The 16,649-nt window shown below is 48.7% G+C and overlaps 1 long non-coding RNA gene across 2 annotated transcripts in view; it reads left to right on the forward strand.

Annotated features, from left to right (window-relative positions):
• The window catches only part of LOC309974191, a 291,403-nt gene that overhangs the window by 217,070 nt on the left and 57,684 nt on the right, over positions 1–16,649 (forward strand). The window contains exon 5 of one of the 2 annotated variants that reach the window (XR_014326866.1): positions 15,153–15,622. The exons of the other annotated variant lie outside the window; for it this stretch is intronic. This is a non-coding gene — a long non-coding RNA (uncharacterized lncRNA). Of the gene's footprint in view, positions 1–15,152; positions 15,623–16,649 lie in introns of those variants that run through there. 2 annotated transcript variants of the gene reach the window in all.

Here is a 16,649-nt window from a genome sequence, read left to right on the forward strand (position 1 = left end):
ACCTTAGGCAAGTTTCCTATTCTCTCCGTGCCTCAGATTCTTCAGGAAAATGGGCTCTTAGTACTACAGCAGAGATACATGAGGATTAGTTGAAATACATGTGTGTGTGTGTGTGCCTTTACCTGCATGTGTATATACACGTGTATGTATACACTTGTACATGTATATATATGTGAATATGAGCGCACACATAGAGATATATATGTATGCATAAGCATATCCGTATGTATACATGTATATATATATGAAATTCTGTGTATATGTGTCTATATACACATTCGTGGCTTTGTGTAGACATGTATATGTATATACACACATGTGGTTTTGTGCATTATACATGCATATGTATATATGAAAGCATATGTGTGTATGTATATGTGAATATATGGTTATATATATATATATATATATGCACACACACACATAATATATATAATTTAGTGCATAGCTCATACTGATACTTCCCTGTTTATACATACATTTGCAGCCTGCAGAGTCGTCCCAGCCAGCCTTCCCCTTACTGGGCCCAGTCCCAGTATTTTACAGAGAAATTTTACAACTGGACCTGAGAGCTGGCGCCCCGCTGCGTCTTGAACCGAGGCCTTCAGAGACCAGCGCCTGGTCCTTTTTTACCCCAGGAGCAGTTCCCATGCCCTTGGGGAGTGTCAGAAGCATCTATGGGGCCTGGTGAAATGCAGATTACTCACAGGCCCCACACCAGCCCTCCTGAAACCAAGAAGTAGACCCAGACTCTGAATATTTAACCAGTCGCCCGGGGGTGATTTGATGGAAACCCACCCCTCGCTGCTTCTGCTACCTGCTGCACTCCCAGCTGCCCGGTGCAGCCTCTAATGGTACCGTCTGCACTCTCTGGTGAAGACGCGCTCCCTTCCCCTCCCAGAAAAGCCTAGTGCATTCTACTCACGCACGCCAGGATCTCAGAGGGGCACAGACCACAGGGCCGGCCTCGCATTTGGATTTGCAGTCGAATTTAGCTTTCCCACATCCCTGAGAAAGACATGCTATCCTGGCCTCACCTTTCCCAGGCTGAGTTGAGGTCAGCCTTAGCTCTGGGTAGCCAGACCACCCTGGGCCTCCTCCCCTTTCATAATGAGCTGATTTCTCCCAAGGTACGGCTTCTGGGTGATGCTACCCCATGGCTTTGTTAGTTCCCTGAGTCTCCCCACTAAGAAAAAAACAACTACCATTTATTGAACATCTGCACTGTCTACACACATCGCTCTGATTATTACCCTGCAGGAAAGATATTATCATCCTGAAGCTAGGAGATAATAAATAATCTACAAAAGGGCACGGAGCCAGCATTCAAACCCTGTTCACCTAACTGGAAAACGCTTTTTTTTCACTATCCCAGAGGTGAGTTATGTAAGATTTATTTTCAAGGCCGTAGGTCCTAAATACTTCCCTTTAGCATATGTGAACAAAACCTTGCAGAGAATTTTTTTTTTTTTCCTAATTTAAAATGTACAGACTGTCCTTGGGATTCCAAACACATTCCAAAAGTCAGGAGCTGCTCCAACGCGGGCCGAGTTGGAAGGCACATTAGGCGTGAGCCCGGCTGAGGCCGGTGACTTGGAATCACGGTGCTCACTGCCTTGCTCTGTTCAGTCTTTCAGCGGTAAACATGTTTTCTTCCCCACACTTTGGCATTCATCACGAGTTAAATTCCAGGTTGTCAACTCTTGTAAAAAAGGGGTTCAGATCTCGGCGTTAAATCCTCCCCGTCGTGTGTGCAGGGCTGTGCTGTTGTGGAGCGCTCAGCCGATCCTCGTGGCTACCTGGAGAGGTCACCCACTTTACAGATGAGGAAAACAGAGGCTCATGTGCTAGAGTCATCGGCCTAGCTTTAAGTCCAAACACTAGTCTCCTCACAGCTACCGGGACTCCTTCTGTTTACTAGATCGTTAGGGGTGAGTTTGTGAAGTGTAATCGAGTCTGCATTCAAATTAGGGGGAAAGATCACTCCCTCCTTCATGAGCTGGGGTCCCCTCTGCAAATATCGTAGAACATCTGACCACTGACTGCACTGATGTGTTTATGTGACCAGCTTCCCCGTGAAACGGGAGCTCTCTCTGCTTCACCTCCTTCCATCCTCCAGTGCATAACCCAGACTTGTGACGGCCTCTTCCTAAGATGCATCGGATAAATTAAATGAACAGTGGTTCTTACCAATCAAACCACTCTGGGAGAATTGAACTCTTCTCTGGGCACCAGTTTTCCTTCATTTCTTATTACAAAGCACAAGGTATCTATCTTCTCCAGAAAAATCCACAAACCCAGACAAACAAAAGGAAGAAGCAAAAAACACTTGTTATCACTAAGAGGTGACTAATTAAATGAACTAAAGCATATGCATATATATATTATACATATATATATAATATATACACACACACATATCTATATACACACACACACATATATATACGTACATATCTATATATATATACACACATATCCATATATATATACATACACACATATATACACACATACATATCTATATATATACATACACACACATATATATACGCACACATACATATCTATATATATACATACACACATATATACACACATACATATCTATATATATACATACACACACATATATATACGCACACATACATATCTATATATATACATACACACATATATATACTTGTAATAGTGTGGCTGTCTACACATACACATTAGTTTGTAAATAGCTCTTTTACTAAATATATGATAAATATCTTCCCACATCAACACATGCACTTCTGCTTCATCACTGTTTGAGTGTTGGGACACCCAGCTTCACTGTGTTTCGGCCATAAGTGGCAGAGACCCTCCAGTGTTTCTTAAGCATCTGGGACAGACGCTTGCTTATGAATTCAGCTTCTGCACTGCTTAAACGATGCTCATCGTTAAATCTTTACAACTATATTTTCCTATTTTATTAGGATAGAGTCCCTTAAAATAGAATGGGTGAAACAAGGGCTCTTCAGGTTGTTTAGTTTGCCACATTCCACTTCAGGAAGTTTGGACAGTTTCTCTTTCTACCACCATGTGGGAGACCACCGTGTCCTGAGCCATCCACAGCAGGACCCTCTTCTCTCAGCACCTGGCAAAGCGCCAGACACATGGCTCAGCCCACATGCCCCTTCTTCAGAGGCCCTCCCTCCCCGTGGACTGTGACCTGCCTCTGCTGTTCCTCCTTCAAGCCCTTGGTTTCTGGAACACACGTCTCAAGTCAATGAAATCATGATATGTGATGTTTGGAGCTGAGCCTGAGTAGGTCTGGTTCCCTGTTGTGTCCTGGTGGCCAGCACAGTGTTTTATAATGGTCAGAAGCAAGGGTTTAAGTCAGGAAGACCTGGATTTACTGTGACTCTGCTGCTTCGCTCACCTAAATCTTCACTTTCTCAGTTGAGTTATCACGTGACCCACCTCGCACAAAGATGGTGAGGTTTACATGAGACATGGCGCATAGCTTAACGTGTGGCCTTTGGTGACTGACTTCTTTCACTTGGCATGATGGTTTCAAGGTTCATTCACATCATCTCCTGTGTCTGTACTTCACTCCTCCTTATGCCCAGACAATGTCCCATTGTAAGGATGTACCACATTTTATTTGTTCATTCGTCAGCTGATGGACGTGGGGTTTTTCCATTTTTTGGTTATTATGAATAATGCTCCTCTGAAGGTACACGGTTTTGTGTGGATGTATGTTTTCATCTTTCTTGAGTGTGTATACCTGGGAGGGGAACTGCTGGGTCATATGGTAACTGTCTGGGTAACGTTTTGAGTAACTGCCGGATTGTTTTCCGAAGCGCCTACAGCTGTTTTTCGTTTCCACCAGGACCTGCCTGTTCTTCCTCGTCATTCATGCTCATCTTTAAACATAACATGATTCCATTTATATGAATTTTTGGAGCACGCAGAATTAATCAGCAGTGCTAGAAATCAGTCCAATGGTTGCCTCTGGGAGGAGGGCAGAGGGTGCTTTCTGGGTGAGGGAAATGTTTTGTATCTTTAGTTGGTGGTTTAGTGTGTTTGGTATATGCATTTGTCAGAACTCATCAAACTGTTCCTTTAAGATCTGGACATTTCACTGAGTGTTAATTATGCCTAAATTAAAAAAAAACATACAAATGACAAAAACCTAGGTGCGGGGTGGGGGGGGGGAGAAAAAACCCCATAAATTATGTCCTGACATGACTTATCTTACCCACCTTCCGGTGGACAGAGAGCCTGCGCCTGGCAGGCAAGGCCAATTGTAAAAGGCTCTTAATTGATGAGATTAACTGCGTCTCAGTAGGGAGCCTCGTTAACATCAAGGGGTGGGGGGAGAAAAGAAGGTTATTTTTCACTCTGGAAACTTGGGGATGGCTGGAAGGGGGGCCTGGGGTGCATTTGGAGGGCTGTTCCCTGCAGTGGGGGAAGGCAGCAGTGGGAGATCCTGACTCAGACCCTTCTGAATACTAGAGCTGCATTTCCCTTTGGTATTAAGACCCTTTTTTTTTTTTGGATCATTTTCTCAGTTGGTACAAAAACCTATGCTCCATTTTCATCTACGGGGAGGAAGAGACCAACCTGATTTTTTTTCTTTTTTTTTTTTTGGTACCTTTTCTAAGGCTGCATCATCCAGCAGAACAAAGGATTTAGACAGAACACTGTTTAATCCTTCTGAAATGCATTAGTGGCTGATGAACAGACAACAGGAAACAAACAACAACGAAGTGAAAGGTTTTTATCTCTCCCTCTCAGAATCTGCGAAGAAATATGGATTGACATAAATTCACAGAAGATTAGGATTGGATAGGCATCACTAATTACCCATGTTTAAAAAAAATCTGTATTATAAAATTGTTGATAAAATTGCAAAACTTGTATCGTTTTATTTGTAGGATAGAAAAAGTATGTTATTTGGTGGGAAGAAGAAACTAATATAAACAATATAAACACCATTATTTTGGGGGGATGTGATTACTTGCGGTTTTTTTTTCTTATTGCTTATCTGTGATTTATTTTTCCCAATGACCATCTATTGTTTGTGAATTAGTTTTTTTTTTTTTTTTTTTTTTTTTTTGTGGTACGCGGGCCTCTCACTGCTGTGGCCTCTCCCGTTGCAGAGCACAGGCTCCGGACACGCAGGCTCAGCGGCCATGGCTCACGGGCCCAGCCGCTCTGCGGCATGTGGGATCTTCCTGGACCGGGGCACGAACCCGTGTCCCCTGCGTCGGCAGGCGGACTCTCAACCACTGCGCCACCAGGGAAGCCCTGTTTGTGAATTAAATTTTTAAGGAATTATTTTGGTTTTCTCACTGATTGGAGAGATCAGTTTCCTTCACCTGCCCTCTCTCTAAACCAGACCCTCCTTTTCCCTCCCAACCATGCTTGCGGCTTATGAATTTTAAGGCAGCACTGCATAACGCATTGAACATGAACTTTGGGGTTAGCCAGATCAGAGTTCAATCCTACAGGATGGTGGGCAAGTCACAGATCTTTTCTATGTCTTGGTTTCCTCATCAGAAGAATGGAACTGATAATCCTTTCCCCGATCAATTGATATGAAACGTATATGGGAAAACCCCAGCACGGTACTCGGTCCTTCCTATCAGTTCACTCCTTTGCCAACCCCTTTTCGCCTGGCATCTTCCCAATACCTTGGAAACTAGCATTCAGCATTACAGTCCAGATGACTTCTGCTGACTGGGCTACATCTCTAATCACTGCAGAAACTTAAAGACACCCGCAGATAATGTTTGGGGTGTGTGTGTGTTCACGCACACCCACAAGCACCTGTGTAGCACTTGTGCGTGTGGCTCGACATTAAACAAAACCTCCCTCCCCATGAGTGAGTTAGGACTGCTGGAGCCGGAGTCTGTCACTAACCAAAGGTAGAACCAATGGCAGCAAACAGCTGGGTGACAGCACTATTTACACATCCTCCTGCAGTACCAGCGCTTTGCAGCGGTGGTTTCGGTCTTCAAGCCTTGTAGTCAATATGCTGGAAACGTTCTCTTCCCGCAAATCATGAAAGCAGATGCAGACCCAGGCCGCCTGAGTGTGAGCATCCGTTTTTCCAGGACTAGGGGAGGGGCTCAGTAGAGGGTGAGTCAGGGTTTTGCAAAGTGTGTTTACACTGGTGGAACGCGCAGGGCGCACGTGGGCAGAAGCGATGTGCACACATGCAAAACAGGAGCTGCTGCACTGTCATCTCTGTTTCGCCTCCCCTGCTTCGGTCCCCTTCACAGCCTTCCTTTGTCCTCCAGAATTACCTACCCTAGGTCCTTTTCTCAGCTTCTTTTTATGGCAGTGGTTTTCAAACTTTAGTTTGCAAATGATCACCTGGGAAACTTGCCAAAGTGCAGGTTCCTAGGTTCCGCCACCCGATTTTCTGATTCAGTGTCTTGGCAGGGGGCATTGGGGGTCGGGGAGTGGTGATGCCTGGAAAAAGGCATTTTCACCAAACACCTCAGATAGGTCCGTTTGACTAGGAAAGCACCATAAGCAGAGTGCCTGGGACCTGTCAGTATTTCAGGCCCCTACAAACAAGGTAGAAAACTAACAGATACAATTATTAGTATCAAAATATAAAAAGGAAGCTGCAAAACTGAAATAGTGTTACCTGTTTGTATGTAGCTTTATAGCAGCTTATCAAGTTCTACTCAACTTTTGCAGTTACAGGGGAATTTTTTTTTTAGTGGAATTTGGGTAGGTTTAATGTATTTGATATGCTGTATGCTAGGCCTACGGAAGCCATGAAAAAACTCCAATCCCATGGTCCCTGCTCTTAGAAGTATAGCCCTAGGTGATTTCTTGTTCCTAGCATTTTCAGTCTGGAGGCACCCTTAAAAAATGTTCTTCTGGGGCTTCCCTGGTGGCGCAGTGGTTGAGAGTCCGCCTGCCGATGCAGGGGACACGGGTTCGTGCCCCGGTCCGGGAGGATCCCACATGCCGCGGAGCGGCTGGGCCCGTGAGCCACGGGCTGAGCCTGCGCGTCCGGAGCCTGTGCTCCGCAACGGGAGAGGCCGCAGCAGTGAGAGGCCCGCGTACCGCAAAAAAAAAAAAAAAAAAAAAATGTTCTTTGATGGTCAGGTTTTACCACCAGGGAGACTGAGGCCTGGAGGGAGATTGACTCACCCATGGTCACACGGCAATTCCTTGAAGCATCCAGACTAGAGCCAGCATTCACAACTCACGTGCGTGTGCACAAGTGTGCGTGGGTTTGTGATATCCCCCCAGCGGTCTCTTCCTCATCTCTCTTTCATTCTGGCTTCTCTTCCATTTGGTCTCGTCCTCAGGCCAGTCGGATATCCAGTCCCAAGCCCTGAGGGGAGGGAAGGAAGGGAACGAGGGTCTCAGGGTCAAAACTGTAACAATAAATAGACTTTGCACGTGGCAAGGCCAGTCTTCAGCTGAATCCCCAGCAGGGGAAAAAGGGCCGCATCACTCCCTGAAGCTGAGGCAGGAAGAGCTGAAAGGCTTCTCTGTAGCTCCTTGTGTAGTACTACATGCTGGGTGTTGTATGCACTGGGGGCACTGGTGTAAAGCTGACATAGCCCCCACCCTCAGGGAACTCACGTTTATTCATTGATCCATTCATTCCACAGATACCTGCTGAGCACCCTAGTAGGTGCCCCGCACTCTAAACAAGGCAGATGCAGAGTTTGGCTCCTAGTTGGAGAGACAGGCAATTAGCAAGGTGATGGATCTCCACACACGGGAAGACACTTTCAGGGAGTGCCAAGTACTAGGAAGGAAATACAAGAAGCTAATGAGAAGGGGAGGGAGGGTGCAGGGCACGCCCCGAGGCAGGGTGGCACTTACTCCAGTGCTGGGTGGCCTCTCCCCCTGGGCATAGACCAGCAGCCCTGTCAGCAGTGCACCTCACCTCGGAGGCCAGGTGACATATTGGAAAGTAGACGGTCTCTGGGTTCCAAAGCCTGTGTCCTCTCTGAGCTGTGTTCCATGTCCTTGTAGGAAGATGAACATGTTAGTATTATAACTGGCCTTGGTTGGCTACTGATTCTGTGCTAGAGACGCCTTCAGGGGCTCCACGTGCGTTATCCCCCTTAGTGGTCCCAGCACTGTCATGGCGGGTACTATGAGTATTGGGCCAGTTTGCAGAAAAGGAAACTGAGGCATGGGACGATAAGTAGCTTGTTCACGACCATGTGCAGGCTAGGGAGTGGAGCCAGGATGTACCCCCAGGTGACTTGCCTCTAGAACCCTTGTCTTACCCACTCTGCCTTACGGCTTCTGGAATCACTCCCTTCTTCCCCTGGGAGCTGTGCGAAATCACTGTGATGTTGGGAGGAGAGCCCGGACTATGGAGCCAGGTCCGGGCCGTACCATCTGAGCACCTCAACCTCTTTGAGCCCCAAATCTCTCTCATTTATAAACTGAGAATAAGGACTTCTACCTCGTGGGGTTGTTAAAAGGACCCACGGAAATGGCAGTATTTGAGGGTGTTTGGCACTTCATAAATGCTTTTAAACACGTTAAAATAAATTCTTTTTTTTTTTTTTTTTTGTGGAGCATGGGCTCCAGGCTCACGGGCTTCAGTAGTTGTGGCACGGGCTCAGTAGTTGTGGCTCGCAGGCTCCAGAGCGCAGGCTCAGCAGTCGTGGCGCACGGGCTTAGTTGCTCCGCGGCATGTGGGATTCCCCCCGGAGCAGGGCTCGAACCCGTGTCCCCTGCATTGGCAGGTGGACTCCTAACCACTGCGCCACCAGGGAAGCCCTAAAATAAATTCTTGCTGGTTGAATGAATGGACAGTAAATTCCACGTTCTCTGAAAGGTGACCTGCTTCAGGACATTCGTTTTTTTCTGACTCTCTGCCTTTTGGAGATTAGGATTCCACTGCCTGGCCTGCTGTGACCAGTTGGGGCCAACGAGTCGCAAGCAGACAGACTTGCCTTTTCTGGCCTTCACGTGAAACGCTAGTGAGGGACTTTCCAGGTACCTCTCTCTCTCTCTCCCTCTCCCTCTGTCTCTGTCTCTCTCTCTCTCTCTCTCCCCCACCCCCAATCTGGCCCTGGCACCCAGCAGTGTAGGGGCTGCCCTGTCAGCCTGGTCTGGGCAGTGCTGGCACTGGCATCCGTCTCTGACTCTGATGGGCCTACAGCCTGAATGAGCCGTGAGCCCTCACCGTTCTAAGACGCTGGAATTTGAGGATGTGAGTTAGCGCACCCAAACGTCACCTGACTGATAGGACCTGCGAGGCAAAGACATTTGACCCGTCACCCTGGGTGGATCGGTAGGGGCTGCCAGGATCCCCAAGTGGCAACAAATTCTGAGGTCCTACCTGGGGTCACGGGGAAGTGTGCTCTGATGGGTGGGTGACGGCAGCCATGCTGGCAGATGGGATGTGAAGGGCCGGTACCCTGCGCCTCCCTCCCTGCCGTGCCTTCAGAGGGGTTTACGAACTGGGTTCTTTCTCTAGTCCGCCCTGAGGGCTGCCCCCAGACCCATCTCCCCATAAACTTCTCTCGTCGGCCACAGGACTGTCTGCAGTCCCCACTCTGTCTTTCCCGGCACTGATTCCTCTGCCTTGCTTTCAAGGTCCTCAAAATTCTGGCCCTAACACACCCTCCCAGGACGCCCAGATGTTTTCTTTCTGTTCTAGACTTCAGGGGCTCCTCACCTGACGTTAGCATGCAACACCCCTCCCCGCATCCAGCCCGTCACCTCCTTAGTGCTGCCGCCCGTCACCCACTCCCCTACCCTATGGCCATCCTTCACATCTGGGTTCTCAGAGGACTTCCCTTTGCAGCCCGCAGGGACCTGCCCTCCTGCCCCCAGACCATACAGTGCCCACACGCCATCCATCTTCCACTGTCTTGTCTTGTTATCTTTCACTCCATTCTTCACAGTTATCTGACATTCCTCATGTCAAAGCTTTGACTCCCTACCTAAGTTTGACACTCAAAGAATGGCCTTGGTGTTGCAATTCCGCATCACAGTGTCTTGGCGATAACAGGCACTTGAGAAACAGGTTTTTAAAGAATTGGTTGGATCAGTGGTGCGGGGTAGGGAGTAGAAGGGGAGAGACCAGAGCCAGATCATCTAAGGATCTCTCCCTCTCTTCATTTTCCAGTCCACTCGGGCTCTCCCCTCTCCCAGGCCAGACTGTCCTGCCATGGCTGGTACCGTCCAGGTGTTTCTGTCCACTCCCTGAAATGAAATGCTAAGCTTCTAATCAAAAGGTCAGCGTTGAAGCAGCCCAGCTCAAGCCATCACTGTTCCAGACCCTGGGACCAGAGAAGCACAGGACGTCTGGGTAGGGTGAGAGCAGGCAGCAAATCAGCTCTCGGAGGCAGGGGGATGCTTCCCAGGGAAACTGATGTTGACGTTGCTTCCCAGGGAAACTGATGTTGACGTTGGGCTGGGAGGGAGGTGTAGGAATTAGCCTGACTGAGGGCAGAGGAGTGCTCGGTGAACACCCTGGTCTGCAGAGAAGCCTGAGGGCTGGGGAGATGGAGTCAGGGGCGCAGGAGCCACCAGGGAAGTTAAAGAAAAATTCTAAAGAATGCCCGGAAGCCCAGAGCCGTAATCCACCGCATTCCAGCTCTGATTTTCACTCCTGCACGTTCCCTTCCATCCCTCAGGTATGTGCAGAGATTTTATAGAGTTATTTTCTCCGTGAATGTAGGCCTTTTAAAGTGCAGTTTTTCATGCAGACATTTCCGTTGTTATTCCTCTGATTTTCCTTCTTTCCCAGGTGGGCTTAGGCTGCTGCCCCTCCCGCCCTAACTTTCCCATTAGCCCCCTGCGCTCTTCAGAACTGCCTGTGTGAGAGCGGTCACTCTATGTGCAGACAGATCTCATAAGAGGAAAATAGAGCATCAGGGAAGTCGGGGGTGGGGGGAAGTGGCGCTCACCAGAACAGTGTGACTGTGGCGACCCGTTCGCCACAAGTCACCAAGAGCTAGAATGATAGGATTTGGAATTCATTCTAAGAATTGGTAAGGAACCTCCATGGCTAGTGGCGGCATATATCGTTCTTTGGGCAAAACTATTTGCCAGGAGTTGTCAAAGCATCACTTTGACCTTGTGTCCCTATTTGGGGAATGTATTTCAAAGACATGTTCCAGGAGGAGAGAAGGGGGTGGTGTGCGGGGAAGGGGTTTTTTTAGAACCTGATGCATTCAGGGGCAAAACTGGAAACAAAATGGCGCTCAGGGACACATGGCATTTCTGTCCCACCAAACCTTGCCCAGACTTCTGGGGGATCATGGCGCAGAAGAGGAGGCCACCTTAAGGACAGCAGTGACAATCTGCGATGTGACAGTCACATACGGCATTGTATCCTTCCCGGGATGATGGGAAGTTAGAGAGAGAGATCAGCTCTCCATTGGGAAGAAACTGTCAGACTCCTTCCTGCTACTGCCAGCGTGTTTGCTCCGTGCCCCAGATGGTACCTACTGTTCTGTTCTGGTTAGGTATCTGTTTTTCATTTTGACAAACAGGATTCTGTTACAGATCTCCCTGTTTTTCTTTTTACTCAGTACTGTCTTTTTTTAGATCCACTCTTGGTCTGTGTGCATCTAGCTCATGTGAGGGGCTGTGTCTGCCCTCCCCTTGCTGTAGGTCCTGCCTTGTTTATCTCCTTCGGCCCCTGCTGACAGCCGTTAGGGAAGGCCAGCCAGGTTCGGTGATGAACACCTCACATCTGTCCCCGGGTGGCCTGTGGGAGAGTTTCTCTGGTACAGATCCAGGGCTGGGATGGGTGAGTCATTGTGCCACTCAGACTTCATTTCACAAGTGCTGCCAGATTGTTTTCCAGAATGACTGTACCTGTTTGCCTTTCCACCAGTGGTGCTCAGGAGTTTCTGTTTCCCCGTGTCCCTCCCAGCACCTGGTGTTGTCAGCTGTACCAGAAGGATGCCTCTGATGGCTCAGGCGCATCTGGGCACGGGATTCGCTTCTCTGAGACGCCCTTTTCTGCTGCAGTCGTCACCTTATCAGGAAGAATGTCAGGCAGGAAAAGGGGGTCTTTCACTGCGACTCTCTGTCTTCTATTAGGGAAGAAAATGTCCCCAGAAATCTCCAGTTGACTTCCCCTTATGTCTCATTGGCCAGATGGGGCCAGATGTCCTCCTAAGCCAGCCTCTGACAGAGGTAATAGGAATGCCTCTTCCGTGGGTATTGCTGCCTGCTCAGGACCCGAACAGAACAGGGACTGTCTGCGTGAGGATGAAGAGAGCGTCGGACAGTTACTCCGCCACCCGTAGAGTCTTCCACGCCAGATCTCTAATTGTGCCAATTTTTTGAGTGCACGCTGCCACGCTGCCAAATGGTGATGAACCACTTGTGGAGAATTTCAGAAGCACGTGTCTACAGCCTTGGAGTTAGAACTGGGCCCCTCGTTTCGGAATCTGTCATTCTTCTTGGCAAGTGGACATCAGACCTGGTCCCCCACAGCTGCCCCTACTTAGATTTCTGTACGAGCTCCCCACAGAAGAGGTCAGTATAGAGACTCAAGGGCAGAGCGCCACTGTTCCTGCCTGTGCCGTGATTGCAAGGCAGAATGCCAGCTGAGGACAGGTGGGGAAGGACACCAGTCCAGGAATAGTACCATCGCAGGCAGCAGCATCCTCATCGTCAGCCACGTGTGTGCTATAGTAACCCTCGTGTTTGTGCTTAACCAAAGAAATGAACTTGTAATGATTAACTTCTGTAATTTATTGAGCACTTACTCAGTGTCAGGTAGCCCAGGAAGCATTTTACTTTTATGATCTTGTCACACACACACACACACACACACGCACACGCACACGCACACGCACACACCCCGACAGCTTCGTGAGAGCATTTTTTTGTGATGGTTAAAGCACGGGCTCCAGTCAAACCACCTATGGAATCCCAGTGATGACGTTTATTAGCTGTGTGAACTTGGGCAAGATACTTAACCTTTCTGTGCCTCGACTTTCTCATTTGTACACCAAGAACAACAATGGTATGTTACAAGTACTCAATGAGTTGATAAAATGCTTAGAATAACACTGGCTTAGAGTACACACACAGCTCACACTTGATAAATATTAGTTGTTGTTGCCATTTTAAAAAACGAAGAAACCAGAGGCTCAGAGACATCCACTTACCAAATGTCAGACGGTCACGAGTAGCAGGGACGCAACCCAAGAGTTTCTGATTCGAGAGCTGGCCCCTTACCCATCCAGCCAGACATCATCAGAAGCCACGTGGCTCAAGGGAACACCATCATTACTCTCCTAATCAGTAGAATAAAGTTTCAGCTGAAGACCCAGTGATACTTTTGGTAAAGAAATAGCTTCCAGCCACCAACCATAAAAACATAGCAGGGCTTCCCTGGTGGCGCAGTGGTTGAGAGTCCGCCTGCCGATACAGGGGACGCGGGTTCGCGCCCCGGTCCGGGAAGATCCCACGTGCCACGGAGCGGCTGGGCCCGTGAGCCATGGCCGCTGCGCCTGCGCGTCCGGAGCCTGTGCTCCGCAGCGGGAGAGGCCACAACAGTGAGAGGCCCGCGTACCGCAAAAAACAAACAAACAAAAAGAACTGAGCACAGCCAGTGCTGCTTGTTCCATAATTAGGGTTTTCCACATTACCTGACATTTTGTTTCTTATCTCAATTTGCACGTACACATTCACACAAAGTAGAAGCGTTATGTCCCCCGACTCCATTTTAGTCACTGGAAATCCCTGGAAACCAGGGCTTAAGAATCTTCTGGAAGAGATTTTTCCTTGCCTAACTAAGTGAGCTGGAATCAGGAGCCGCTGGGATTTTTAGAGAGTGGGGTATCTCTAGTGTCTGTTGGTGTGAGGCAAATAGGCAGGGTGAACACCCCGCTCTGCAGAGAAGCCCGAGCGCTGGGGAGATGGAGTCAGGGGCGAGCAGGCCTGCCACACAGGACGTCCCCTCGCTGAATTCCTCCACATTTCTGAGCATTTTCAGACATAGGCTTGCTGGGCGTGTGGTCAGCCTGAAGAAAGGGTCGCAGGCTAAGTGGTGCGGCTTTAAGCAAAAAAGATGGCTTAAATGGCCTGAATTTCCTGGGAGGACTTTTAAACCTAACCCTGTGTAACAAGTGACTCAACTATCTTTTTTTTTTAATTGAACGTCCCTCCCTCCCTTTACTTTCCTTCTTTCCTTCTCTCTTTCCTCCCCTCCCTCCCTTCCTTCCTTGGCATACAGTCACACCACTGAAAAAAGTCAAAAGGTCCAGAAAGATATGCAATGAAAGTAAAATGTCCCCCTCAATTTCCACTTCCCCAGCCAACAGGTCTTCCTTGCAGGAGGCAGTCAGCATCAGAAGAGTCTTGTCTGTCATCCTAGAGATGGTCTATGCATATACAAGACAATCCGTGTGTGTCTAGCGTTCCCTTTTTTACTGGACGCATCTGCGTCTTATCACTCCATGGTCTGTCGTTCTTTCCCACCCTCCTGAGGCCTCCACGCCCATTCGCTTCTTACCAGCTATTGCCATTGTCCTCTTCGAAGGCACACAGGGCCTATTCCCCGGGCATGTGTGACGACATGGGGACATCCATGACAACATGGCTTTGGACCCCAGAGTAGTCCAGCCTGGTCGGTGGAGAATGCCTTGGTTTCGGGAGGCCCTGGGCTCTGCCTGATGTCCCCCCTGCAGGCAGGAAGGCTGGGGGGCAGAGTCCAGAAATGGTTCACACCACGGGTGGCCCTCTGGGGAACCCGCTTCTCCCCCTTAAAGGGCAGCCTGAAGAACACTTTCTCTTGATTCGGGTCACCAGGTGCAGAATCACACACCCGAGCGATAGCTGAGGCCATTGTTCCTAAAACTTGAGCCACACGTCAACTTCCAGGAGCCCTTAGTAAATGCAGATTCTGTGTCAGTGAATCCGTGTGGGGCTGAGACTCTACACTAATGAGGAGCTCCCAGGCGCTGCTGCCGCTGCCGGTCTGTGGCCAGCCCATCCTGAGTACCAAGGAAGCAGCTGGTGGTCCTTCCCACCCCTCCCCACCCCGCCAGCACGCGGTACCAGACCCCATCCATGGAGCGCTAGGTCTCTCATGCACAGATTCCAGCTCCGACCCCAGGGAGCAGTTTCATGTACACTGTCACAGTTCGTCTTCCTCACCATCCACTGAGGTGTGCAAGTGTAATCCTTTTTTTATTTTTTAGATGAGGAAACTGCTACTCAGAGACGTTAAACAACTTGGCAGATGTTACACAGCTAGTAAGGGACAAAGGTGAAAGTCCAAGTGTGAAGGTCATTTCTTGTCACTGTGGTCCCCCACGAGCCCATGGACGAGTGTGGTCCTCCTGGAATGGGAGGGGTCTGCTCTTAATGAACAGCTTTGGATGGTGAGTGTCATTTTCTCTTCTCTCCCCCTCTTTATCTCCGAGATTTTTTTTTTTTTTTTTTTTTTTGCGGCACGCAGGCCCCTCACTGTTATGGTCTCTCCCGTTGAGGAGCACAGGCTCCGGACGCGCAGGCTCAGCGGCCATGGCTCACAGGCCCAGCCACTCCGCGGCATGTGGGATCCTCCCGGACCGGGACACGAACCCGTGTCCCCTGCATCGGCAGGCGGACTCTCAACCACTGCGCCACCAGGGAAGCCCCATCTCCGAGATTTTTATCCTGGCTTCTTCTTTTCAGGAGACTGGGAAACACTTCACAAAGGGGATGGTCCCAGCAGTAACACTGGCCTAGAGAGAAATGAATCCTTTTGCCCGGTGACTAGAAGACACATGAAACTGGAAAAGGGAGCCTAGAACATCACCGCATTTCCCTCATATAGGAGAGCACACCCCTCCCTTTCACCCCCTCTCCCCAAACACATAATACCTTTTACTGGTGATTTGGTCAGTGCTGAGCTATCTTCATTTAATGTGGTTTTGACAGAATAGTTGGTCTGGAAATTTTCTTTTCAATTAAACTTCCTTGTTGAACTGCCTTGGTTTTGAAAGGATTCCATTAGGTTGGCTAATTATATAGCAGTTGTTACAAGGAGATATTTGCACCCAATTTCAGCTCTTAGGTAATTCAAATCAAATGCTTTCTCTTTTCCTCCCTGGAGCTGTGTGCAACCATCTTCCTCTCACACTGCAGGCTTCTCATGAGTTATTTTTGGAATTTCAAATCAAAACAGCAATTTTGGCGGATGGGAGAATGAGTGGATGCTCTAGCCTAGCAGCGTAAACCATATGTACTGATAAACACAGCCAAAGAGTCGGTGCCTTTAAAAAGCAGCAAAACCATCTCCCTCTGTGAAGAAGGTTCAATTTGGGGGACCTATAAACTATTCCTGGTACTATCATATTCCTCTGTGAACTCTAACCGAAGTCAAAGACAGTTGAGATTCTTTTAAAATTACCGGAGGTTTGTCCATTTGCAAAGTGGTGTCGTGGTCCTTTTGTTTCAAGATGGCGGGTCTTGGCAGAATTTACTGATGACTCTGTTTCAGCTGCTGGATCTGCCGTGAAACATGGAAATCACTTTATTTTCCCCACTCTGTGCTGTTTTCTTCTTTCACCAGAGCACATATAACATACCTGATTGTGCATATACCGAGCGAGCAAACCTCCCCGCTCACCCATTAGAGTATAAGCTCCTTGTGGGCAGGGGCTGTATTTTTCATCTTGTTTTATTCCTGGTACGTAGTTGGTGCTCAGATA

Source organism: Leucopleurus acutus (assembly GCF_964270905.1).
Source record: "Leucopleurus acutus genome assembly, chromosome: 17".
Lineage (NCBI taxonomy): Eukaryota > Metazoa > Chordata > Mammalia > Artiodactyla > Delphinidae > Leucopleurus > Leucopleurus acutus.